The following is a 27,140-nucleotide window of genomic DNA, read 5'->3' on the forward strand; positions in this document are numbered from 1 at the left end:
TGCTGCTCTGGTTTGCCAGAAGCGGCTTTATCATGCTGGCCACATGACCTGGAAGCTATACGCCGGCTCCCTCGGCCAATAATGCGAGATGAGCGCGCAACCCCAGAGTCGGTCACGACTGGACCTAATGGTCAGGGGTCCCTTTACCTTTACCTTTATATAAGCGCTTTTCTTTCTGCACTGTCTCTCTTATCTTATAAACTGTAACAAGCTTTCTATGAGCTAACTAAAAGCTGTCAAAGGAAATGACAGCCAAATCTGCATATTATTACTGTCCCTTGTTCATGCGGCCATGAATTTATTATTTGTTATAACATTAATTGTGGTCAGGCATGGAGTCTGAGAGGGGAAACCAGAATCCACATCAGGCCACTGAGAGGAGCTCTTGTCCAAATGATGGCAAAAAAACCCCAAAACCAGCTAGATGATTTGCATTTTCCCTTGACTGAAATCAAGCACATACTAAAAAAATTATAGTCCTTTTTTCTGCTATAAAATTGTCAAGGGAAAACAGATCTCCACTATTAAAGAACTTCCCATGCTCCTGATATTATATGCATTATTGGGTTGGGAAGAAATGATAGTGTTTGGCTCTGTGCTAAAGTTATCTGAGGCTCTGCTTTTCTTTGGAATATAGGATCATATCAACGTTTTTGAAGAGGCAACTGCACAGAAACCATGAGTTACTTGCTCCACCAGTGTATACTCCCAAGTGCGGGGAACCACTGGCCCTCCAGGTGTTGCTACAACTCCTACCATCCCTGGTCACTGGCCATCCGTGCCTGCTGAGGCTGATGGGAGTTGTAGTTCTATAACATCTGGAGGGTCAAAGGTTACCCACATCTGATTTAAACAGATGATGGACAGCCATTAACTGGCCATGCTGTAGTTGAATCCTGCATGGTAGATTCTGCACTGAGCGCAGGGAGCTGGATCAGGTTGACCTCCAAGGTCCCCCTCAATTCTATAAATTTATGTTTCTTCTTCCTGTGCCTAGATTCTTGGTGATGCCTAAAAGAATCCAGGCATATAATTTCAATGGGATGGGGCATATTGGGGCATATTTGTTTCCCCCCAAATACATGGCCCAGAGAGGAAGCAGGAATCAATGCAAATATGGTTTCTACTAAGCCCCTACTACCAGTAGCAGCTTTTTCTTCTTCCACATTTTCTGCCCTTTTGTTGTTCTTTGGTTGATTAATATTGGGCCCAAAGAAGAGTTCTGTGAACCCCAAGAGCTTCATGCTTTTTACTTGGGGTTTATAAAATCACTGCTATGGCTAAGCTCTGCCTTCATGGTTGGAGGCCGTAATGCTTCTGAATACCAGAATACTGGAAACTGCAGGAGGGAAGAGTGTTCTTGCACTCAGATCAGGCATCTGGTTGGCGACTGTGAGAACAGGAAACTGGTATTGGTGGGCCATAAGCCAATACCCTTCAACATTTCTCCAGTGAAAATAGGGACGTCCTAAGGAAAAGTGGGACATTGCAGATCAAATCAGAAACCGGGACAGCTTCTCTAAATCAGGGACATCCTTGGAAAATAGGGACACTTGGAGGGTCTGTAAGCCTGATCCAGTAGAATCTTATGTTCTTATGTTACACTACTGCTCCTGCTTGGATGTTCTTCTAATGTACTCCTGTAGTTGCCTGCCTTTATGTCAGAGCACACCAGTTGTACCTCCAGAAAGAAAACACTAGAACTGGAGGAAGATGATATTCTACCACCTTGTGGTACTTAATGGCACAGGTACTTCAGCCACTAGGTAATACCACACAATTTGGCTTCTATGAATTCCAGGCATAATTCATAATCTAAAATTATTCTTCAGCATTGTCACATATCTTTACTTTTACTAATTTCTGCCCTGCACGGGATCAAAAATTCCAATAAGTTTAACAATTGATTCTTTTTATGGGTGACATCCAGCTAAGTCATACTGAGAGTAGGTCCATTTAAATCAATGGGCTTAACTCCACTGGTTTAAATGAGTCCGCTCTTGAGTAGGGCTAGTATTAGATAGGACCCTATATTTTCCAAGGAAGAGTAACCACTGCTTCTTTGTCCCAGTCGGCCTTAGTACAACCTATGGTCTTTCCCAATGGATAATATTTGACCTGATGAGTCTGTAAACAACCACCAATATCCCCACATTAAAACGCAATCATATTTTTTTGCAGATGGGTCTCCTATCATGTCCTCTGCTGGTGCACTCTCGATTTCTGACACATAGGACATGGTTTCATGAGCTTTTGCTATAACTTTGAGAATGAAATGGTTTTATCTTTTTATTCACTTCCTGCTTCTTCTAGCTTGTTTTTATATTCATTGCAGATACTTTTAAAAAGCCCCCTCTTCAAAATAATAAAAGCAATGTGATGTTTGAAATTGCTCAAAGCTTACAGTGCAATACTAACCTCATGTCTACTCAAATGTAAATCGTGTTGAGTTCAGTAGTCTTTACCTCCTAGTTAAGTGGGGTTAGGATTGCAGCCTTAGCCTGCATTCTCACCTGCCTTTATTCTGCAAGCCACATTTTGACAATTGATTTGTATGTCCCATGACTTATGTAGGAAGTCACCAGTGCATTGATCTATATTAAGATCTCTAATAGATTGCATGAGACTCTGCACGTTTTAAATTTTCCTTTTAGAATCTTAATATTTGATCTTTGAGAGCTATCTTGGCTCCTGGGTATCACTTATCTTGAATGCTGATGTGGACACAGCATACGCAGTTAAATGCAACAGAATAAAAAGTCAGCATAGACTTTTCTGCATTTCTGTGCTTCCACCATGGGGTGCCACTCTAACCACAGACTCTCCCTGTTACAGAAAAGAAAAGAAAAACTACACATGGTTATCTCTTTCAGATGACTGGATTTTTCAAGTGACATGGGATCATCATCTAACATTTTGTAAGAATATATATTGTTTTCTTCATATTATTTGGATTGGCAGAAGATTACCCTGTGCTATGGAGGCAGAATATAAAAAATAAATTCTATTTAAAGGAAAAATAAAGATTTGGCTATATTTTTATTCTCTCTCAGTGAGTGACTAGGGATGGAACAACAGGTCCAAAATACATAAGAATGGACCTCCCAATTGCAAACATTTATTAAGCTCTTTAAAAATTGTACAATGAGAAGCCTTCCTGAGGTTTGGACCAGCAGGCTTGTGGCTGGTTTCAATTCATTTAAAAAGGGGGGTCTCAGCTTATATAATTTTGTACAAGTAGAATGCTATTTTCACCATATTTGTCTTTTACATGTTCTATTCCTGCTGCCCTCATATTTCATTGATTCAAAGAGACAGATTCACACAAAACACTGGCGCTGGTATAGTTCTATCAATCTTGCACACTGGCTTAACATGTGCGCTTACTGCCAAAAAGTTGTATTAAGGTCCACCTAATTTACTTCCACGGAAGGACATACAGTGGTACCTCGGTTTGCGACCGCAATCCGTTCTGCGGAGCCGGTCGCTCCCTGAACCGGTCTCTCCCCGAAGGCATGCTTCTGCGTGTGCGTGAAGCGCTGATAGAGCGCTTCTGCACATGCACGCACTGTGCAGATCGCTTCTGCGCACGCTGCTCAGATCGCTTCTGCGCATCCGAGCACCGCGGAACCCGGATGTAAACACTTCCGGGTCCGCGGTGGTCGGAAACCAAAGCAGTCGCAAACGGAGGCAGTCGCAAACCAAGGTTTGACTGTATAAGCAAATGTGGGCAATCCTTCAGTGCACCCAGTGAGGTAATTGGGAGTGCAATCAGGTATCAAATCTCCCCTGTGTGTACTTCCAGTCTCCCTCTTTCTGCACTCCATTCTTTCTCTCTCTTTCTGCCATTCCCTTCCCCCATTATTCTTTCCTGGGTATCTAGGGCCACAGGGTGCCCACCCCCACTTTAGATCCACCAAAGCAGATTTCATTTGCACATCAGAGGGACATACCCAGAATCACTTAACATGCAAGGCATGACACCTCTTCTGTCAAAGAGCAAGAGGGCAGTAAATCACACCATTCAAAGTTGGAGTTAACTATTAGCAAAAAAACACAATCTTCATGGACTTGACTGAGCATCAGGCTAAAAGAGCAGCACCACTCATCCCTGGTAGGTCTAAACCCCTACTGTTCAATTGCTGAGGCTGAAAGAGCCTGCCTTCTCATGGCCATCTAAGCCCCCTCCTTTCCAGGGCTTTCCCCAAGCAATCGGAGACTGCGTCTGTGTGCGGCCTGCCACTGCTCTGCCTTTTTGAGCTCTTTTCTGATTCTGGGAGGCAAGGTGGGAGAGGGCAGCTTGTCAGAGCAAGAGGAGGAGATGCCCATGACTCTCCACAAGCCTGACTTACCTCTGCCTCTTGGCCTCCCTCTCACCAGCTTCAGCTTCTGTCTCTGGTTCTTGACCTCTCTCTGCCACCGACACTCCCAGCTCACTAAGCCCTGTTACCATTTTCCTGTCTTATCCTCCCTCTGCCCACTCATTGTTCCACCACCACCCGCCAGGCTTTGAGCCTTCTTCCATTGGTTGTTCCCCAGCTGGTTCCTCCTACCATTCCTCTGCGTCTATCTAGTCCACAATGTCTTTGTCCACTGATCCTTCCAAACAGCCTTGCTGGATCAGCCAGGTGTCCACCTAGGTCAGTTTTCTATGCAAAAACAAACAAACCCCAAAACCACCTCCCAGTAACATTAAGCAGCCCACCAGAAACTGCTAATCCCTGCTTTGTAGCATTTGCAAATAGCAGTGGTTTCAACCCCTCTCTTTTTAATCTATATTTCAGCTGCACTTAGTGGGAACTGTGACAAATGCCTCTACATAATCTACTTGTTCCCATTCATTATTTATGGTTATCTTCTATAGACAACTGGCTGTCTCCTGACTCTTGCGCTAAACCTATTGTTGAAGAGCTAACAGATGGGGAAAGAGGCACTCCCAAGCTAATTACAGAGGTTAGAGAGGAATCTGCAGTTGCCAAAAATAAATGGGAGGACAGCAGTTTGATAGCATGAAAAATGTTTTCTTCCCAGCTTTCCACTAATCTGATGGAAGCATCAAGTGGAAGAAGGTTTTGTTCTCCCTTCCATTAAATGATGACATTGGCCCACTGGCTTACAGCAAAAAATAAAAATAAAAATGGAGCATTCAGGACCTAAAAGGAGATTATTTTGTCCTCTTTCTCACAGCCTCCCACATGTGCAGGTGCCTAATTGTATGGAGTTTACCATTATAATTGAAGCTACCACGTGTTCAAAGAGATAACACAGTCCTCAGTCCTGAAACCACTCTTTCTGATAGAGTCCTCACTTGAGAACGGCAGTGAACACAGCTCTGAAGACACAAATGAACTAACTTTTTAAAGACCAAGTGCTTTCTCTGATTCTGCTACCGCAAAACCCATTGCATAATAATAATAATAATAATAATAGTAATAATAATAATAATTAATAATGTTTTATTTATACCCCGCCCTCCCCAGTCGAAACCGGGCTCAGGGTGGCTGACACCAGTAAAACCACAATAAGACGTAAAAGAAAGAAAAACAATTAATTTAATGGGTTAAAATACAGTTTAAATTTAAAATTTTAAAATGCAGCCTCATTTTAAAGTAGCCCAAATCAAAACCATAAGGGAGGAAAACATAGGGGTCAGACTGAGTCCAGCCCAAAGGCCAGGCGGAACAGCTCCGTCTTGCAGGCCCTGCGGAAAGATGTCAAATCCCGCAGGCCCCTGGTCTCCTGTGAGAGAGCGTTCCACCAAGCCAGTACTGAAAAGGCCCTGGCCCTAGTTGAGACCAATCTAAGCACCTTATGGCTCGGGATCTCCAAAATGTTATTTGTGAACCTTAAGGTCCTTTGTGGGGCATACCAGGTACGAGGGTCCTAGGCCTGACAAATGTATTCCGTGCACTGTAGCATGGTCATCTGCAGATGGTTTTTTTTCCCTGCAGGAGGGGGCAAAACCAACCAACCAACCAATAACCAAATACACATCTGTCATTTCTGGTGGATCCGGTGACCGATGCAGTGGTGAAACATGGATAGACCTGGCTTCTGAGAAACTCCCACTGTTTCTCAATAGGTAGAGCTGTACTCCTTCTACAGATGGACCTCGCGTCCAGATGCTTTTTCACTCAGTGCTGCCTGAATCCCTCAATTATTTCCCTAGATCCCTTGACCCTCTGCAGTCCTCAAACAATTGCACTATGGCTATGATTAACTTCCTCCGCCCCCACTGCTTTTCTTTTTGAAACAAACTAACATGTCAGGATAGTATCACTGGACTACAAGGTTGCCATTCATCCCCCCCCCCAGTGGATACAGCAGTGCGGTACTGGACCACAGCAGCACCTCCTGCAAAATGGATCTAAATAATGATGGACTGTATCTGCGTTGAGATTAGCGAAGTATTTTTAATAGCTTTTTTTTCTAAAATAAGACCTGGACTGCCCAGTCACACTAAAACTCTGGACACTGGGATTGTTTTCTATGGGGCACAAATCCCTTCTCTACCAGGAAAGGCCAGTAAAAAATGGCTTAAAAACAAAGCAAGAATCTAGACAATGGGTGCTTCAATATTCTTCTCTTTGATTGGCTAGCTCTGCTTTCCTAAATGTCAATCAATTATTGACTAAAAACACTCATAGGCTGGCTTTCTGGGAAGTGTCCACAGGATTTTGCTGTTAATAGTTCTTAACCATGGCTGGATCAGGGCCTAATGTTTGCAGTTGCCCAGATGACAATCCCATAAGTCACACTGAACTCAGTGAGGCTAACTGTTGATGGATTGCATTTGTATCTCATCTTTTTCCTCCAAAAACTCTATTTATACCCCACCTTTTCCTCCAAGAAGCTCAAGGTCGTGTGTACACGATTCTCCCACTTCTCATTTAGTTTCCACAACAACCCTGTGCTATAGGTTAGACTGAGAGGATGAGACTGGCCCAAGACCACCCAGTGAACTTCATGGCCGAGGGGGGATTCGAACCCTGGTCTCTCAGGCCCTAATCCAGGTATAGGCAAACTCGGCCCTCCAGATGTTTTGGGACTACAATTCCCATCATCCCTGACCACTGGTCCTGTTAGCTAGGGATCATGGGAGTTGTCCCAAAACATCTGGAGTGCCGAGTTTGCCTATGCCTGCCCTAATCTGACACACTAACCACTACAAACACACTGACTCTGATAGGATTGAGTCCCATGATTCTGCATATTTGCGTTGTTTCCCTAAAAGTTACCTGTGACCTTTGAAAGACCTAACTCACTTTCTAATTGCATAGTTTCGAAGCTTATTTTCCACTGCTCTGTGTGTACAATCCAGTACACTTGTTAATTGCTTCTAACAAACTCCTACAATTTATTAGGGAGAATTGCTCTGCTGGATAAGTTTTCCTTTCAACAATCACTATCCTAGTTCCATTTTTAAGAACATTTCCTTTCATTTTCTTTATTAACACCCATAGGCTCCCATGGACCGCTAATTAAGTTTCCATATGATATTTCTTCACCGGGCAAGGATTTTTGAGTAGCTCAGTATGAATCCAGAAGCCTATCCAGAAAGCACTTCTTTGTGCCTTTCAAGTTATGCAGGGACTCTGGACCCAGCCGTGTTACCAGATGTTCTTTTTTCATCGGCTGATAATGGTGCAATGGTTTGCCACTGCTAAGCTATCAGGCATCATTTTATTATTATTATTACAACAAAGGCCACCTCCGAGGCAGTATCAACCTATGTGTTAATGGAGATAGTTTTTTTTTTTTTACTTTGCCGTAAATGTCAGAAACTTGGTGAATGTTGACATTTATTGGTAGCGCTTCATGTTTGCGACTTATGGGAAATGGCAGAAATGGTTGACATTTAGCAGTGCATCTCATGATTCTGCAGCATCCACATTTGCACGATACATTTAAAACACTATTATACCACTTTAAGAGTCCTGGCTTCCCCCCCAAAGAATCCTGGAGGCTGGAGTTTATTAAAGGTGCTGAGAATTGACAGGAGACCCCTGTTCCCCTCACAGAACTGGAATTTCCAGATTGGTTGAGCAGTCAATCCATTTTCTCAGCAAACTCTGGGAATTGCAGCTCTGCGGGGAGAACACGGGTCTCCTGACAACTCTCAGCACTCTTAATAAACTCCAACTCTCAGGATACTTTGGGGGAAGCTGCAGCTGTTAAAGTGGTATTATAATGCTTTAAATGAACAGTGTGGATGTGGCAAAAATCTCAGGGTCCCTCAGTATTTTTCCCAAGGCTGGATTAAGGTGGTGGTGGTGGGGGGACTTTGGTGCATGGAATTTTAAAAAGCCATTATGGAATCAATATTCATTTTATTATGTATTTGTATACTGCAGCAAATGTATACACTTTGATCTAATTCCAACTTAAAGGCATCCATTTTTCTCAGGGTCTACATTGTCACTGGAGCCAGAAATGACTGCAGTTTCAGAGCCACTTTTGAAACAAGTTAGTTCTTTTTTTTAATTAGCATTTTTCAGTTTTTAAATTTTACAACATGCAAACATCCAATACAGGTATCCCATTTGACTCCCCCACCCTTTTGCGGTTCCCTCAGTTATACTTTTCATAATTCATCTCCTCCCTTGTTCCAATTATTATCTACTCCCTCCGTCTTTCTTAGTTAATACTTTTAACCAGGAGTTTTAAGATAATCCTGCTAATTAATTGTTTACAACAAAATTTCAAATCGTTTACATAACTCCCCCATTCTTTATTAAAGATTGTTTCTTCATGGTTTCTGATTTTGCCATGGTAAGTTTTGCCATTTCGGCATAGTTCATTAATTTTATCTGCCACTCTTCCTTGGCTGGAGCTGAATCTTCCTTCCAATTCAGGGCCAGCAACATCCAGGAGGCTGTGGTTGCCTGCATAAATATATTTTTTTCCTGGTCCTTACATATCTCCGCACCTAATATTACTAAAACAGAGGCGAAGCCATGTTCAGAAAGTGTCACTACTTCCATGAAGATTAAATAATTTGAATCCCACTTCTGAACAGGGGGAGTATGTCAGCTCAAAGTTTGCTTCAGAGCTCACCCATGATATAACCCAGGCGTCATGTATTGGCTGAATAAGCTAATATTTCGATAGTTTGCTTGTTTTTGACTTTGGATTCAAAAGCGTTTCTCTACCAGCTATGCATACTCCAAGCTTGCAACATATTGGATATGATGAATAAAAGCCCATCGTCTCCAACGTGAAAGAAATGTTTCCAACTATACCGCTCAATTTCCCACTGAGACCAATTATCTTAAATATTTAAATCTCTCTGTGATTTTAAAAAAATATAACTTGTAAGATTTAATTTATTGGATAGGACTGCTATTCATTCTCTAAGGATTTAATTATAGATTGAGCTTTCTGTAGAGGGCAGAGGGTGTGCCACATGCATTCATCTCTATGAACTTGATTAGATAATGTTTGTGAAACACAGTTTCACATTGCTGTGTTTGAAAATTACTTTGCTGCTGCCCATGTGGCAGAATTAACACAGGGTGATAAGACCTGTTCACATCAACAGAACCCTAATAATACTGCGAGGAAATTGAAACGACAGTTTCTGACAGGATTGAGAATTTTCTTCAAATGCAGCTCCTTTATACTTACCCATATATATATTTATTTTACAAAGAAATAAGATAGGATCTTGCTCTAAGCCTATTTAGTCAGGAACATAGGAAAATGCTGGTTCACCGACTGCCAATATTGTCTACTCAAAGGATGGGGAACTTCTGGCCTTTCGGATGCTGTTGGAATACAACTCCCATCATTCCTGGGCCTTGGCCATGCTGGTGGGAGGAGCACATGGGAGTTGGAGCCAATGAGCTCTGGAGGACAACAGGTTCCCCACCTGTGACCAGTTCTGATTGGTAGTGGGTCTCCCAGCTCTCAGGCAGAGAGGTTTTTCACATCAACTGCTCTTTTTGATTGGAGATTCTGGGGATTAGATGTGGGACCCTGTGCATGTAAAACATGTCCTGCCACTCAGCTGTGACCCCTCTCTAACCATTAAGTCCCACTACCAATGATTAAAATGTTTAGGGTTACAACCAGAATTGGCATTTTGGTAGTGGTGCCCTTCTTGTGGAATGCCCTCCCGTCAGATATCAAAGAAATAAGCAACTATCCTACTTTTAAAATACATTTAGTGAAGTTTTAAATGTTTAATGCTGTGTTGTGTTTTTAATATTCGATTGGGAGCCACCCAGAGTGGGTGGGAAAACCCAGCCAGATGGGCGGGGTATAAATAATATGTTGTTGTTGTTAATAATAATTAATAGAATAATATTTCAATCTTTGTAATGAATGGCTAAAGCCACTGCCCAGACTCTGATGCCTTCTGCAAATGCTAAATGGAAGTGAAATAGTTAGCATTTGACAATCTGACATCAGCTTTCCCGATCTGAAAGCGCAGTGTGTATCCAGCTGAATTAAATCTGGGAGCATACATAGGCTGAAAAGATGGAAATAAGTCATAAGGGGTCTAAAATGTGCAGTGGACAACTATTTCCAGTGTTCTAATTTTGCTTTGCTTTCAGTCTGTGTTAAAAGCCATCTACTTGGATAGAGCAAAGAGCTGTAATTATGAGAGACAAGCGTCAAAACAATATCTTAGACTTTCCGTAGGGACATCACAAACAATAACCTCAGTCTATCGTGAAGTAGCTTGACTCAGCACAAAAAAACGAGTTCTCTAATCTTATATGGGGGGGGGGATTGATTGATAAGAGTCAGAGGTGGCTGTGGCATATTTTGCATGGGTCTGGAAGAGGTGCCACCTAAATCCTAGAGAGCTGCTGCCAGCCAGTGTAAACCAGGCTGGAAGGAGGAGGGCTGAATGTGGTCCTCCAAGGCCCTCTTTCATGCCCTCGGGACTCTCTTCAGGCCACACACCTCGCTGCCCCTGCTTCACACACTCCTCGAATGCTTTTGTTTTTGGCCTAGCTGGAATATGTCTTGGACTTTGAGAATGTTATCTTGCTTCCTTGGATGATAGTGCTCTCTCTCTCTCTCTCTCTCTCTCTCTCTCTCTCTCTCTCTCTCTCTCTCTCTCTCTCTCTCTCTCTCTCTCTGTGTGTGTGTGTGTGTGTGTAGAAACTAGTCTATGAAGGTGAAACTCAGAAGGTATTATTTATTAGAAGGTATAATTCACATTTCATTGTTCTGTCCACATTTGCCTCTGGCTTTGCCCACCACTAACATTTTCCCCGATCTGCCACTGCTACAAAACTCTTTATTGTTTTTCTATTTAATTGCTGTTATTTTCTGCGATGTTTTAAACTTTTTATTATTATTATATTGTGTACATCAATTTGAGACATATATGTTAAAGTTGGTAACAACAGCAACAACAGCATACACAGAGCTGGTATGTTGAAGAATAGCCTACAAACCAGAGTTACAGGTTATAGTTTCTCAGCGGAAGTTGATTTTAACTTCCAACAGAATAGGAACAGGTAGAAATATCGGGCAGGGGTGCGGGAAGAGAGGAGAAATCTAATTATCCTAGATGATTGGTAGCTAACAAAAACTGTCAGGAAACTGTGCAGAGAACTTTTGGCCCAAGGCTAAAAGTCAAACTTGTAGCTAACTATATCCACTGAGAAAAAAGTAGTTCCCAAATGGAATAAAAAATAACTTGGAGCATATTTTTCTTGTTCATCTGATGGTGTGCTGTACAATGAAGAATAGATATAGGAAACATTTTACTGGGGTGGCTAAAGCTACAGTCTATCATATTAAAGATCCTTTTGAAACAATGAGTTAAGACAAAGATGGGGAAAAATATGTATAGGAAACCACATACATAAATGCCAAAAATAGACGGCATTGCAAAAATAATTGTCCCACTTTCCTTGAACTGATCTTTTGCAAAAGGAGAGGGTTCCTTTTCCTTATATCCGCTTCCAACCTGCCATCTCAAACATGGGCATTCACTTTCTTGTCTTTCAGCAATATCCCATGCTTTCCATTTCTTTTTATAGTAGCACATTATTCCTGTGATGCTGATCCTCATCAAACATGACCTTTCTGAAGGTTTGCATTGCTCTGCTATAAATTAAATGTGAGGAACTTGGTTTGAGATTAGCACTGGTGTCAATCAGAAATCTCTTCTATCACATCTGCTCTGTTGCAGCCAAAGAATGGACATTTAAGGAGCCCAGCAGATGGTGAAAAACCTCTCAAGTCAACTGACTTGCAAGGAACTTCCCTTTGCAGCACTCTTAATGACCCTTTTCCCTTTTTCAGTAGGAGAAATTAGCTAAATTAAAAGACCAACAAACCCCATCTGTTCTCCAGGATACATGCCGTTGGCTTACAGGTCCCAAAAATGGAATCATGTTTGTGAGCACATAAATTTTAACAGAGATAATGCTCCAGAGATCAAATCTAATCAGTATCATAAAATGGAAAAGAAAATTAAAATGTATATATGCAACCTATGCTATCCATACTGCTGTAATTTGAACACAAATCTCCCTTTATGCCCATTTGGCTCCATTTTATTTACTTTCAGAGGATTTTTTAAAAAAGTATTAATTAAATTTCTATCCCACCCAGAATGACAAACAAGAAAGTAGTAAAATGAGACAATAAAAAACCAAATGCAAAACATTGAAAAAATATTGAAATGTTTACAATGGAAGATATATATGCTGCCTTTCAAATAATTTTCAAATGATTCTCAAGACGACCTCTTATTTTTAGTAATAAGAATTTTTAGAAGCTCACATACCATGCGAACACAACCCAGCAGCCTTTAGTCTTCCTGCTGCAACGGGTAAGTAGTGATGGATGATTTTCGATTTAGGTTTCTCTCAATTTCACTTCTCCCTGCCCCCTCCCAAATAACTTCCATTGCTTGGCATGTCTGCAGATTAGCATTTTAGGGTGAATGTCCCCTAATAAAACTGGTATGCGGTTTGGACCTATTAAAAGCAATTTCTCATGATACAATTCATTCTCCCCCCCCCCCCCCCGCCACTGCATTTTAAAGGCAGACTTTCCACTAATATATGAATTTTTGTATACAATGGAGCTAGTTTGAGGTTCAAAATCAAGTATCCACTTCCAGAGTTAATGCTAAATACATTACTTCTGGTAAATGTGCCACCACAGTTGCTAGAGGGCTGTGAAAATTTCTGTCCTGGGCTTTTTAGACTCGTCTTTCCATGTACTATCTGAAACCATTCACTAAGGCAAGGATGGTGGACTTGTGTCTCTGGATAATATTGGCTTACCATACTGTTTGCCCTGCTGGCTGGGACTGATGAGAGTTGCAGTCTAACAAGCTGTGGATAGCCACAGGCTCCTCATCCTTGCCTGCGGCAGAGTAAGCCTCTCAGGCGCCTGGGGCGGCACGCCCAGGAGCAAAGCGAGCTGCCCATAGGGGTGGGTCACACCGCGGGGACTCTGGAATCTGCCTGTCTTCTCCCACTTAGCCGCCCTACAGCTGGGGGGGGGGAGGCAGCAGAAGAGACTTGTGGCTCGGGCACGCTGCAGGCCTCGCTGTGAATGCTGCCTGGCATTTTGTCATCCCCCCCCTCAGTTGTGACACCCAGGGCGGCCTGCACCCATCGCACCCCCCTTCCTCCATGACTGACCCTTGCACAAAGGAAGCAGTTAAGGAAGCACATTTCCCTTTGTGGATGTTGAGCTGCCTCCTTGGTTGAACTGAATGGGGCAGTTTGGGAAACAAATAAGTTTAGGGAGGTGACGTTCAAGGGAAGAGAGGAAGGCATGTGGAAAAGGGTTAACCCATCACCCCTCCCACACTGTGATGTAATATAGACTGGGGTCCTCTATAGCTGTTCTGTTTTCCCCCCTTGAGAGCAGATAATCCTAAACACAGTATTCGAAGCTGTGGTTTAAAAAATTGCATCTAGTTTGACCTTGTGTCTCACTTTGAAACTCAGCACTTTTATCTTCTGAGTCTGGAGAGCAAACCCCGTATTTCCCCTTCAAAGCCCAGTCTTGTTTGAAGATTCTCATATGTTCAGCAGTCATACTAGCTACTGTACTTGGAACAATTTCATCCCCCCTTATGCTCTCAAATTACCAGTTGCAACTAAAATATTATTTTAAAGCCAATAAGAAAGCAAAATTTCTGTGATTGCCTTTGGCCTTCTCCAAGACTGTGGCAGCCTTATAATAGGGTTGCCCTATTCAGAAGGGCAAAAAAGAGGACAACGGGGGGGGGGGAAGCACCGGGGCTGGCTCAGCAGCGGGTCGGGAGCCTTCCCCCTCCCCCAGCTGAGCCGGCAAAGATACTCCCCTTGCTCGCCTGCTCCCAAAAAACAAAACAAAAAACCCAACCCTGGACATTTTCCCAAGTTTTAAAAATCCCCCCCACCGGGCCCAGATTTTACACCCCCCCCAAAAAAAAACAAGAGGACATGTCCAGGAAATCAGGATGTATGGCAACCCTACCCTATGATCACATGTCTTGCTTGGTGGAACTCGGGGGTGTAGGAAGGGAGGGGCGATAGGGGCACTCCGCCCCAGGCAGCGCAATCCTGATGGTGCCATAGCGGCTGACCCCCCGCCCGCACTGGGCGCCCTGCCCCAGAACGCGTGCCATGCCCCTACAGGCAGTGCACCACGCCCCCAGAACGCGCGTCATGCCCCTATGGGTCGTGTGCCAGCCCTGCCTCCGCCCTGGTGCCGGAGCATGAAGCTCCACCAGTGGTGGAACTACAAGATCTATATGAGTCCTAGATGTCATGCTGCAAATGCCTGCAGGTGGGAAACCAAACAGAAGACAAAAGCTTCCTTGTCAGCTAATCCAGGGATGTAGGGGGGACCTGTCGACCTCCAGTTGTTGACACCAACTCATGGCAGCCCCTGACACCAAAGACGAAGAGTGAGCAATGCTGTCTTTGAAGAAAGAGGTCATCACCTGCCTTTCCACCTCCTTAGGGCACAATGAAATTTAGGATATTGCTTCAGGATATCAGGTTCATTTTTGCATTCCCAAGTACAAAGTTCTTTTGTTTAAAGGTGGATTTTACTGAAGGCTTCAATGGGAATGTATTTTAAGAAATGTCCTTAGGACTAAGTCACACCTCATAGAGTTTCTGCTTATGATGCAGAAGACAGACAAATAATGCAAGCATCTGATATAGGGCTCAATTATAGGGCACCTTTGGGGGATATTCTGACCTAAAAAAGAAGAAGCCCCCCCCCATGATACAAAATCTCTTTCTTTTTCTTAGAATACCTACATATGTTTTTGTCTTGTGACAGAAGATGCAAATAATGGCTATTCTACAGATATAATTAAACAATTTACTGCTGGAGGCCTAGAATAGGATTCTACCTGACTGACAGACTGCAGTTGTGTGTAGGGAATATTCTCACTGAGCTCAGTAGGGCTTACTTCTGAGTAAACATGCTGAAGACTGAGCTGCAAGACTCCTGTAATTTCCATAGTTCCTTGGGGAGAGGGATCAAGGCCAGCGCACCCAAGAGACAAAGTGAGGCAACTGCCTCAGGTGGCATAATCTACAGTGGCAGCAGATCCAGCCTTCACAGAATGCATTGCCTGCTGTGGCAGCAATGGCTGTAGTGCACTCCACAGCAGCCTCTTGGGGAATAGGAGGTGCTGATTGTGTCCTCCTACCCTTAGGGAGGAAATTATAGGGGTTGCCCTCTGGGGTTTCCTGGGCTGTGCAACCCCACTGGTGTGATTCAGAGCCGGGCCCCTTTCTTCCCCATGATGGTATCTTCTCTCACTCCCATGTTCCCAATGTATATCTTTATTCCCCCTTTGTGCCCAATGGAGATCTTCACTCAACCCTTCTCCCCTGGTGGGCATAGCACCATTTTAGTTCGCCTTAGATGCCTGAATGTCTAGGGCCAGCCCTGAGAGGGATTATATATGCCAGTCTGGGAACTGTAGCTCTGGGAGACAAACGGGGGCCTCCTAACAACTCTCAGCACCCTTAACAAACTACAACTCCCAGAAAGACGACTATGGCTGTTTAAAGTGGTATAGGTAAAGGGACCCCTGACCATTAGGTCCAGTCGTGACCGACTCTGGGGTTGCGGTGCTCATCTCGCGTTATTGGCCGAGAGAGCCAGTGTACAGCTTCCAGGTCATGTGGCCAGCATGACAAAGCCGCTTCTGGCGAACCAGAGCAGCACACGGAAATGCCGTTTACCTTCCCACTGTTGCGGTACTTATTTATCTACTTGTGCTTTGATGTGCTTTTGAACTGCTAGGTTGGCAGGAGCTGGGACCGTCAAATCCCCGCGGAGTATAACAGTACTCTAAATGTATGGTGTGAATGTGGCTCGGATAACAACATTAGACTACATTGCCATACACTACTCATTCCCAGACACCTTGCTGTTCTATAGAATGTCTATAGACTACATAATACTGTATCTTCTGTCAGGTTTTGTAAAGTCATGTGATGATCTTGGACCCAGAGGAGCCTCTCTTACAGCGTAATAAACAGATATCTCTGTCCCCACTAAACCCAGTGGGATACCATTAATTAACCAGCAGTGGGTATGTAGGTGCCATTCATATAATATATACAGTTTCTTGTATTTGTGCATTGATGATTACTTTCCTCTCCCTCCCTCCCTCCCTCTGAACACACACACACACCTTCAATGCATCACTAAAAACATACCAAGTAAGCATAAAAGAATCCATTTCAGTCTGACTTTTGTCTAAATTAACCTGCTCATTGAACCAGAGACTCTGGGTAATTTGGATGCAGAACGAGTTTATGCTTGCAAATACCTGGGGAGATATCTATTATCATGAACATATAGCAAAAAGTGAAAGGAGTATTACACCACTTTGCTGGCTGCTTAGTGTAGGTCAATCCTTTTATTTTCTCTTAAAACTGGTTATGAAGCGACTGTGATGAATTCCTGTAGATAAGATCTTTCTCTCCTGCTGCTTGAGCCCTTTGGAAATTTCTTACTCAACATCTAAGCCAGTGAGGTTGCTAAAAGCTGAACCCACACCAGCAGAATGACAAATGAGCCCATTGCTGGAAGCCAACCAATGTGCATCATTAGTGTGTTTCTGAAAATCTGAATAGCAATAAATATGTCTTAATGAAATAAAATTACCCCTTTTAAATAGATGCATCTGTACATGTAGACTCGTGGAATTGTAACCCTGCCTTTTAGAAAAGATGAAATTAGCATTGCTGTTTGGCTATCAACAAAAACAGAACAACAGGAGTTTTCTTAGGCATGTTTTGGAAATGGTGAATAAAGGATGAGCACTCATTTTGGGGACATTCCTACTTGGAGAGCTTCATCAATTGTGGTCATCAGAGGTGAACTTAGCTCCAAAAGGAAGAGTTCTGGGTTCAAATAGTCCATAGGATTAAATGCATGGTCAGTGTCATTTAACCTCTCACACTGGACTAGAAGTACTGGGACATAGGAGATATATGTCCTTTTACACCATGCAGCCTTTACATTTACCTGCGCGGAGTTTCCTGATCTGGGGATTCTTAACCACACACTGTTCACCTTGAATGCCATCCCTCTTCTAAGCATCTGTAGCTTGAGTACCAAAGAGTAGATTCTGTCTACATACCTATTTAGTAATATCCTCTTTAAGGCAAGAGCACTCCATCTTTGTTCTCTGCAGTCATAATTCCCGCTTGCATAGAAGAGGAAGAAAGGAGAGGAGAGAAATGATTCTCAGTTTCTTCTGGAAAGCACTTAAACTGTGGTGACCTATTTCAGTTCCATTTATCTGCTCCTCTTTGGAAACATTCTTTCTCAGAAGTGTGAAGACAGTGATAAAATGATGGAAAATGACTCGGGGGGGATGCAGAAATGCTGTAAATACAACTTTTAATGGCTTTATTTTGTATCTTGTCACAATACAAATACAGGCACAGAGGCAAACACACAGTGTTCATCAGAATAGCCAACCAGATGCTCTCTGTTCTGCTGCTGTACCCGTATAGCAGGAGAAACCAAGGTGGTTGCTGGACTACAATTCCCATCATGCCTGCCCATTGGCTGTGCTGGCTGGGGCTGATGGGAATTGTAGTCTTTGATGTTACCACTCCTCCTCCTCCTCCTCTTCTTCCATTTACCACCTTTTCCTCCATGGAGCTTAAGGTGTGGTAAACATGATGCTCCCTCATTTTCTCCTCACAAGAATTCTGAAAGGTAGTTTAGGCTGAGAGGCAGTGACTAGCCCAAAGTCACCTATTGAGTTTCATGGCTGAGTGGAGATTTGAACCCTGGCCTCCTATGCCTGAGTCCAGCTCTCTAACTTTCAGTTGACAGGTTGTAATTTCATTGGGTTGGGGACCTCTCGCATTTGCTTCCATTACTCTTATACTCTGGTGGTGGAACTCGATAGCTCACCTCGTCATGTGGATTTGAACTGCCGACCTTACAATCAGCAAGCTCAAGAGGCTCAGTGGTTTAGACCACAGTGCCACCCTAGGTACTGCTGCAGTGGGAAAGTAAGCAGTGTTTCATGTGCTCTGTTTTCCATGCTCTAGAAGCAGTTTAGTCATGCTGGCCACATGTCCTGGAAAAGCTGCCTGTGGACAAACACCATCTACCTGGCCCTGAAGGTGGAGATGAGCGCTGCACCCCATAGTCAAATCCAACTGGACTTAACTGTTCAGGGGTCCTTTACCTTTACCGTTACTAGAGAGCACATAACAACTCTGATAAAACAAAACTGAGATACAACGCTAATGACAGCACACCACGAGCTACTATTAAGAAGCTCTATTCAAGTGATGCAGAATCCTAGCACCTGCGACCATGAGCTCCTTTCTAAAGTCCCTGAATAAAACTCATGTTCTCAACCCCTTCTGCCATTGTGATAGTGACTGGCAACATGGCAACAAGAACCTGCCGATCTCCCAGAGCCTTCCGTGTTTGCATTCAGCCGGCAACTGAACCTTTGCGGGCTTCTCTTTTTAATTGGCAGCTCAAGCATAACAAATGAAACCAAAGTTATATTTAGAGCCATGAACAAGTCTGCATTATGAGGGAAAGAACATACAGTACAAGGAGAAATTCATTATTTATTTCTCAAGGCTCTTCCCTACCTGGGTATTGCGTTTCCATTTGGAAACATGCCAGTGGATTTTGGGTCGTTGATGTTGCAAGGAGTTCAATGGAGCTCTTAAAAGCATTTCTTTCCCTTTTCTGCTTTATTGCTCGTTGTGGTGTTCTTTCACAGCAGAAATATGAAGCCAGGTGAATCTGTAAGTGTTTTCCCCCTCTCATTTTATTATTATAATGGGCAGGATTTGCCTAACAGACCCTGTCAGCAGAAGCTGTTTCCTACCTCTCCTACCCCCACGCCCCCCCCCCAAATATTGGCTTGGGGAGGAAGGACCCCAAAAGAACATGCAGGGGAGCGGGGATGGTTTCATCTGGCAATCTGGAACATTTGTAATTAAATGAAGTTGAATTCCACCCTATGTCTTTTCACTGTAAGTTTGGTCTGTCTATCTATCATTTACTTTTTTTACTTGCCTCTCTACCTATCCTATCCAGCCTGGGACCTCATGGTGAAGGGCAGGTAAGAAAATAATAACAACAACACTAACCATAGTAATATCTACCTACATACCCACCTGGAGCCAATGAGTAGGACAGTATTTTGCAACCTGGTCCCCTCCAGATGTTTTGGACCACAACTCTCATCAGCTCCAGCCAGCACATCTGGAGGGCAGTAGGTTGGTGAAATCACAAGGAAGTAGAATCTTGGCTAAACATCAGGAGAAACCTCCTAACAGTAGGCAGAGTGCCCCAGGAAGTGGTGGGCTTTCCTTTGTTGGAGAAGAGGTTGGCTGGATACTGTAGTTTGTCACATCCTGCATTGAAGTTCCAGGGAGCAGATGGGGAGAGGGGGCATCTTACCTAAATCATGCTGGGAGTGAGGCAGGAGGGCAGTGAGATTAGGTCTGCTTTGGGTGCACAAGCACAGCCAAGCTGGTGCTCCTACTGGTGTTACCCACACATCCGTGACTTTACTGCTGTCATGCTCACTCCTGCACAGTCCAGGTACCTGCCAGTGACACTGGTCTCTTTGGCGATCACTCATAGCTGAGTAAGGTTGTCTTCCATAAACACGGTTTTAACAATGAGTCCGTAAGTGACTGTGGAGGCCAATTCTGGAACCACACGTCCTTCCGCATGCTGGCTCTGTAGCAGCGCCCACCATGTTGACTCCTCCTGCCTCCATGATCCCTTCCAACTTTATGGTTCTATCTAGTTGGGCATCTACAGTTCCCAACATTCTGTCACACTCCAGAGTTACTAAACAAAACCCAATATTGAGTTATACCAGGAACGTCCAACTTCCAAGAGACTGTGATCTACTTGCAGTATAAAAAAAATAGCAGTGATCTACCCATTGCCATTGGAGGATTAACCTGAGTTGTTGAGCTTTTCTTAAAGGGAGGATGGACCAAAGTTGCTGATGGGCTATCATTTGGTTTCTCCAATGACTACTGTAGGGTCACTGAAGGCAGACAAGACATTTAAATCCACTCACCAATATTCTCCTCAAGTGCACCCATTTACTTTTGCCCATCTAGGTTAGTATTTGCCATCCACTCTTATAGAGAAAGGGGAAATACTGCAATTGCGGTTGGGACTTGGTTGGGACTTGGTTTCCAGAGTTCACTCCTGATACTAGGTTGCTCAGCCTTTATGGACAACACCTCTCAATGAGATTTATTCCCATATATATGATGCTGATCAGGTGTGAACCACAACCTGATCTTCTGTTCTGGACCGCTCCACTTAGCTTAGCATAGTTAAGCTCTCTATACAAAAAAAATCCAACACAGAGAGACAAACATCCTCCCAAGATGCAATGGTGACCACCAACTTGAATGCCAGGAAGGATATGTACAGTACCAAGTTCTGAGGAATATATATATGCCAAGTCAGACCACTGGCCCATTTAATTAAGACCATCTTTCACAAACTCATGCCACCCAGATATGGTGGACCATAACTTTCATCATCCCTGGCCATTCTGCCATGCTGTCTGTAGATGATGGGAATTGCCAGTCATCAAGATATGGATGAAACCTGGCTCAGTAACTCTTCAGGGATTCAGAGAGGAGTCTTGCGCAGTTTTACTCACAGATGCCACAGTTCAAAGCCAGGGCCTTCTAAGTTCAATGATCTGCCACTGAGCTACAACCCTTCCGCTAGCTTAACCTTCTCTCTAATAAGGCCTGTTGGTTTTCCATTGGTAGTATTATTTATTTATTTGCAGGAAAGTTGAGTCACATAATTTTCTATCCCCATAGCACACTCTGGAAATAGCCTAAGGCTAGCGATCCAGTGCACATATACAATAGATTAAGTTCTATTGAACAGAGTAAGGATTACTTCTTAGTAAAATTAGGCATAGGATTGCTCTGTCTGTGACTTAGAACTGTGAAGAAAATTAGTCAGACATTGTGATTTTTATGCTCTCTTCAATTTGTGGCCTTTAAAAAAAAATGCCCGAGTGTATCCTACCCAATTACTTGCCCATATTTAGAGCAAACTGGGTGGGTGAGGGAAGAGTGTGCCCTTCTGTTTCATCTTTCAGCATCATACATCACTTAATAACAGGTAATTCTCACTTTTCAAAAGTTGGAGTTTCTTAGCAGTGAGAGGATTAGCAAAACAATTTACTTGCTTTTTAGCCTGTGCAAACTTATCCCTTTCTAGTTAATTGCTAAGTAATTTTGCAACTTTGTAACTTTTCTTTATCAGGCAATTAACCTTTTCAAGCAACACCATCAAAGCCCTTTTCTGAAGTCCCAGGTTAGCCTTTGATAGCTGGCCTGCTTCAGGAAGCAACTTTCATTCTGTCCCCCAGCACTGTACATTTACTGGTTTCCTCTTCTAGTGGATGAGCATGCACAGAATTGTCCACTGCGACCTACTTGGTGACACTTTACCTCTTTGTAATTAATGATAAAGGTCTAAAAAGGATACTGTCCAGGAAGAACCGCTCATTTGCTTATTTAAATGAGTGAAGATAGCACAGGCACCATGCTCAGCAAATTGCATCCAGCCTCAAAATAAGCCAGTAGAAGTGCAAAGTCCATTATCAACAGTATTTATTATTTTTTCCACCCTCTGCATTCATGTCTGCCAATTTGCTGATCCAGCAACTGATTTCAAGACACTGCATTTTTATCTTCCCTCGCCCACTTTTTGCAGAAGTGCTGACTTAGCAGAGATCTTTCTACAAAATAATTTAAACTTCACTAACAAAGTGAATGGGCTACTCCTGTAAAGGAGTAACTATGTTCATCTTGGATAACAAAATGTTCAGTGCATACTCTTAAGAATCTCATGAGCTGATCTATTTGCAGACAACAACATTGCATCAGAAGCAGATTGTATTAAAATGGCTTTCTGATATTTTAATCAACACTGAAACCATTGATCGAAATGGTTTAATATTAGAGAAAATGACTGATTCGTGACTGCCATCTACAGTTGTAACACAATCAGCACTTGTTTTCTTCCATTCATCTTGCAAACCAGTTTATTGTTATTTAGGGTTGCCATATTTCAAAAAGTGAAAATCCAGACAGAAAAGTTGTTGAGCTTCTTTTTGCAAAATCTCGAGCTTTAAGGGAAATCACCCAAAACGCCACTGCTGGCATGGGTTGCCATACATCCAGATTTTTCCAGGTGTTCCAGCGATTTTCACCTGGACACGGTTTCCGACACCCAATCCGGGAAATTCCAGACATATGGCAACCTTGTTATTATTTCAAGTATTTATATGCTGTTTTTATTTTTCAAAAAAATCACAGTGTGGTTTACAAGGAATTCAAACAACAAAATTTAATATAGTCTTATTTTCATCATTGTTATTAATTAAGTTTCTTAACTGACCTTCACCATAAGGACTCGGGTCAGATTACAGTGATTTAAAAATACAATGTTAAAATCAGTTTAAAACAAATTAGACTCAGGAGAATAGAGGGCTCCATTCAGGTGTCGAAGGCCAGAGCAAATATATATATATATTTAGCAAACAGTGGCAACTACCTAATGATGGTGCCAGATGCACCTCTGTGAGTTGAGAATTCCATAATTTAGGGACTGCCACAGAAAATGACCTCTCCCAGGCTGCCACCATTTTAATATTAAAACAGATAAAACATCAAAAACCGTAACATAGGATTCCACTCGCTCAACAGATTCCCACTTATTCAGTGCCCAGACAAATTCAGCTCTCACTCACACACCTGTACCTTAGTCAACTTGCACAAACACACATGCATGTCCACAAACATACTCTCCCTCATTTTCAAAAAGTATCAGTCATTGCAGGTCCGTATGCAGAAATTCCACACCTAAACATGGGCAGAGTAACACTTGGGGGCGAACACCAAATCTATTCTATGACTCCACCAACCATCAACAAAAACCTTACACCATTCATTAAAAACCACTCATTGAAAAGAGGTTATTTATGGCTGAGGAACATAGCTCACATCCTAGTTAGCAGACACCAATTCTCAGCTTCCACCTGCTCAGTAGTCAGATTCCAACCATGCTCCGAGTTGTCCTAGTGTCTTTGACCCTTGGACAGCACCACACGTCCCTACACTCAGCCCTGAAGTTGTGGTGACCAATTAGCAATATTCAATAATGGCACACCCCAAAGCAGCCCCAAAGCTGAAAACAAAGTTCTGCTGGTGCCACCGCCCCACCCCAATGTTTATACCAAAACCTAGAAGTCCAGAAAGGGCTTTCTGCTGAAAGCAGCTCCATTTGAAAGCTCCTTGGGCTGGAGGGTGAAACCCATCCCCAAATGGCAAGCTGTCACAGGAGCATGCCGATCAGTAAACTCAAAGTTCAAAGTTGGAGTTAACTCTTTATTAGCAAAGACACATTCTCTGCAGACCTGGCTGAGTGTCAGGCCTAATGAGCATTAGTAGCTCATTTCCATAGCTGACAAGTTCTCTCTTTTTTTAAGGGAAATTCCCTTATGCTGAATAGGCTTCCTCGTGAGAAAAGGGAAAACTTGACAGCTATGCATTTCCAGCGGTCTCACTTGATGAAAACCAGTTGCTGAGACTCAAAGTCCCTGCCTCTTCACAGCAGTTTAAGTCTCTTCCTCTCTAGGGCTTTTTCCAAGCAATCAGAGACTGCATCCCCATGCAGCCAATCTCTCCTCTGCCCTTTTCATGCCTCTTCTATTTCCGAAAGACAAGGAGGGACAGGAGCTTATTGAAGCAGGAGAAGGGAGACGCCTGTGACTCTTTACCAGCCTGACTCATTTCTGCTTCTTGACCTCCCTCCTCCCACTCACCTGCTTCAGCTTCTGCCTCTGATTCTGGACTTCTTTCTGCCACAGACTCTCCCAGCTCACTAAGCCTTGTTAACTCTATATAATTGTCCCATCACCATTCCCTGGGCTCTGAACCTTCTTCACTCAGTGGTTCTCCAGCTGATTCTTCCCACCATTCCTCTGCATCCAACCAGTCCATAACACAAACATAGTTTTGCTCTCTCTTTCTCCTTGCAGTTCTTCCACTGGAAGTAGTGCTCCATTTTGAAAGCTTCTGTTGAAGTGATCTGAGGCCCATTTCCCTGTGCTCCACATTACTGCTGCACATATCAGTTGGGTGCACAGAGCCCTGGTGCTGAAGTCCAAACAGAGCCTTCCAGCGCAAGGTATTTTAGTGCACTCACAAGTTGTGCAGTAAAGGACAACATGTTGAAATTGTCAAAGAACCACTCATTGGAAGGGGACATGCCACTCCCTGTTAGAAATCTGACTCCCAACTATGGGTCTGTCCGTAACTGTATGGATATCGTCAGTCAAATTTAGCAGTCAAATTTAGCCTGTCTGCCTTAAAGTAGGATGGGGATGGTTTGTTTTCCTAACCTCATTATCATCTGCCCTAGTTCCCTTTCTGCATAAGAGGGTTGTTTTTTAATATATATATATAATGCCACAAGCATCGATTAAATTTGTACTGCTTCTCCTCTGTAATCTTTGCTATTGTAATGAGAATGTGCAGTAAGAAGGAACATAAAACAACCATTTTAAGTGATGAGAAAATAATTTTCAAGAGGTATGTTTTGAATGATAATGAGAAAATTCTCAAAATGTGATCCATAATTGGTCTGCTTTGCATTTCTGCCAAGAGCATTACAACAAGGCTCTTGCTTTTTTATTTTTTAATACACTGACGACATCAGACATTTATATGGGGTGTACAATAGAGGGGTGTGTGATGTGCTATAACCATTTGGACCAAAGAAGGGGATGCAAGGAATCTGCATCTTCCTAAATTCACATCTCCTGACCCAGTACGCAAAGTGAAATGCAGCTAAGCTTCAAAACCCAAACTTCTCATTTTGCAATGCAGTTCTCCAACAAAACAAAGCAAAAGTGTACAAAGAGCTGTAGGGTCTTTTTTTACATTTTATGTGAGACATTAGTGCTGTTTACAGAGTAACGTTGGGGAAGAGGAAGGGGGAAGAGGGGGAAAGGGGGTTCGGGTGGTAATACTAAGTGTGGGTATGGGGTTTTCTGCCAGTGTCACTTGCTTATTATATTTTTCCTTGGTGGTGAGAGAGGTTGGAGGCGCCCAGGGCATGGCTGGTTGTCTTTAGTTGGCTGCAGTGAGATTTGCTTGCCATGTGAGGGGGGATTATTGGGTCAGGTTAGCCATATTGATTCATATGCTCACAGAGGGGTTCTTGTGACGGGTATAGGACTCCTTTGAGTTGTTTATGACTCAATTAGGAGCCACTGATTATCGCCCGGCGCGCTTCCTCTAGCGCTTCTCTGCTTCCGTAGATCCGGGCTGGCAGTAAAACACACACAGCAGAGTTCTTCTTCTTCTCACACAGCGAAAGCTTGTATAGCCGTTGGATAAAAAGCCTCTTAAGAACACACAGAGTCCAAAGTGTTCTAATAACTACTTAAGTTTATTCTAGAGAGAAAATAACAAACAACCTGGTGAGAGCGCAGACATCTTGCGACCGTCTCCCAGGCAGAAACGAAACCAACTGATACATACAGAAACACTTCTGGTACATTCTGTAACATGATATTCCTCAGTGGTCAGGTGCTATACAGAACACAGTTAACTCTTTGGTTACTTGTTACTCCTCACATTTGCTTGCCATGTGAGGGGGGATTATTGGGTCAGGTTAGCCATATTGATTCATATGCTCACAGAGGGGTTCTTGTCTTCTTGGGCGGTGTGTGTGATAAAGGGGACCCATACTGGGGTGAAGGCGTCCTCTTCTATTTGTCCTTGTTAGGATTCTTACTCCGTGCTTGCATACATGACAGTGTATGCTTTCATTCCACATAGTGGGAAGTGACGGAGACAGGATGTTTTGTGTTACTGTGTTCCCGTGATGTGGGACTATTGTCTTTTGCTGTTTGATGAGAAAGAGGAAGGAGCTGAGTCATAATGCTCTGAGTGTATTATATGTAAATAAAGTAGATTAGCCAATATGCTGTGCGACTGAGTTTGCTACGCAAACCGCTAATACTCTGCAGGATCCCTAAGTGTGCTGATGTCTCTTGGTATCAGTCACTGTGATGTTCAGGCTGGAGAATGCTTTTGAAGCTCCCGAAGGACTGACCTACACACGAGTAGGACAATCCTAACAGTCCTTGTGTTAGTCTTAGTCTATTGATTAACTTTTCTAGTAATGCTGTTTCCCATACAATTTGGTACCAGTGGTCCATGTTGACTCCTGACAGGTCTCTCCAGAGTCTGGCTATAATGATTCTGGCTGCTGAGAGTGGATGGGTTATAAGCTCTTTGTAATGTGAGTGGCCATTATTATCCTGGAATATGTTTAATAGGGCCAGTTCGGGGGTGACTTCTAATACCCGTTTAGTTATTTTGCTTGTTTCTTGTAGGACTGTTGTCCAAAAGGGTTGGATTTGGGGGCATTCCCACCACATGTGAAGATATATGCCAATAGAGGTAAAGCCCTTCCAGCATTTTGGTGAGGTTCATCAGCATATATTGGTGAAAATAATGTACAAAATTATACCATATCTGGCAAAACGCCTAGCCAAAAAATGTGTATATTAAGTAAAATTGTGTACCAGAATGTTTATATTAAGAGAAATGTGTGTGAAACTT

The sequence above is a fragment of the Zootoca vivipara genome, chromosome 1, assembly GCF_965207765.1.
Source record: "Zootoca vivipara chromosome 1, rZooViv2.hap1.1, whole genome shotgun sequence".
Classification (NCBI taxonomy): domain Eukaryota; kingdom Metazoa; phylum Chordata; class Lepidosauria; order Squamata; family Lacertidae; genus Zootoca; species Zootoca vivipara.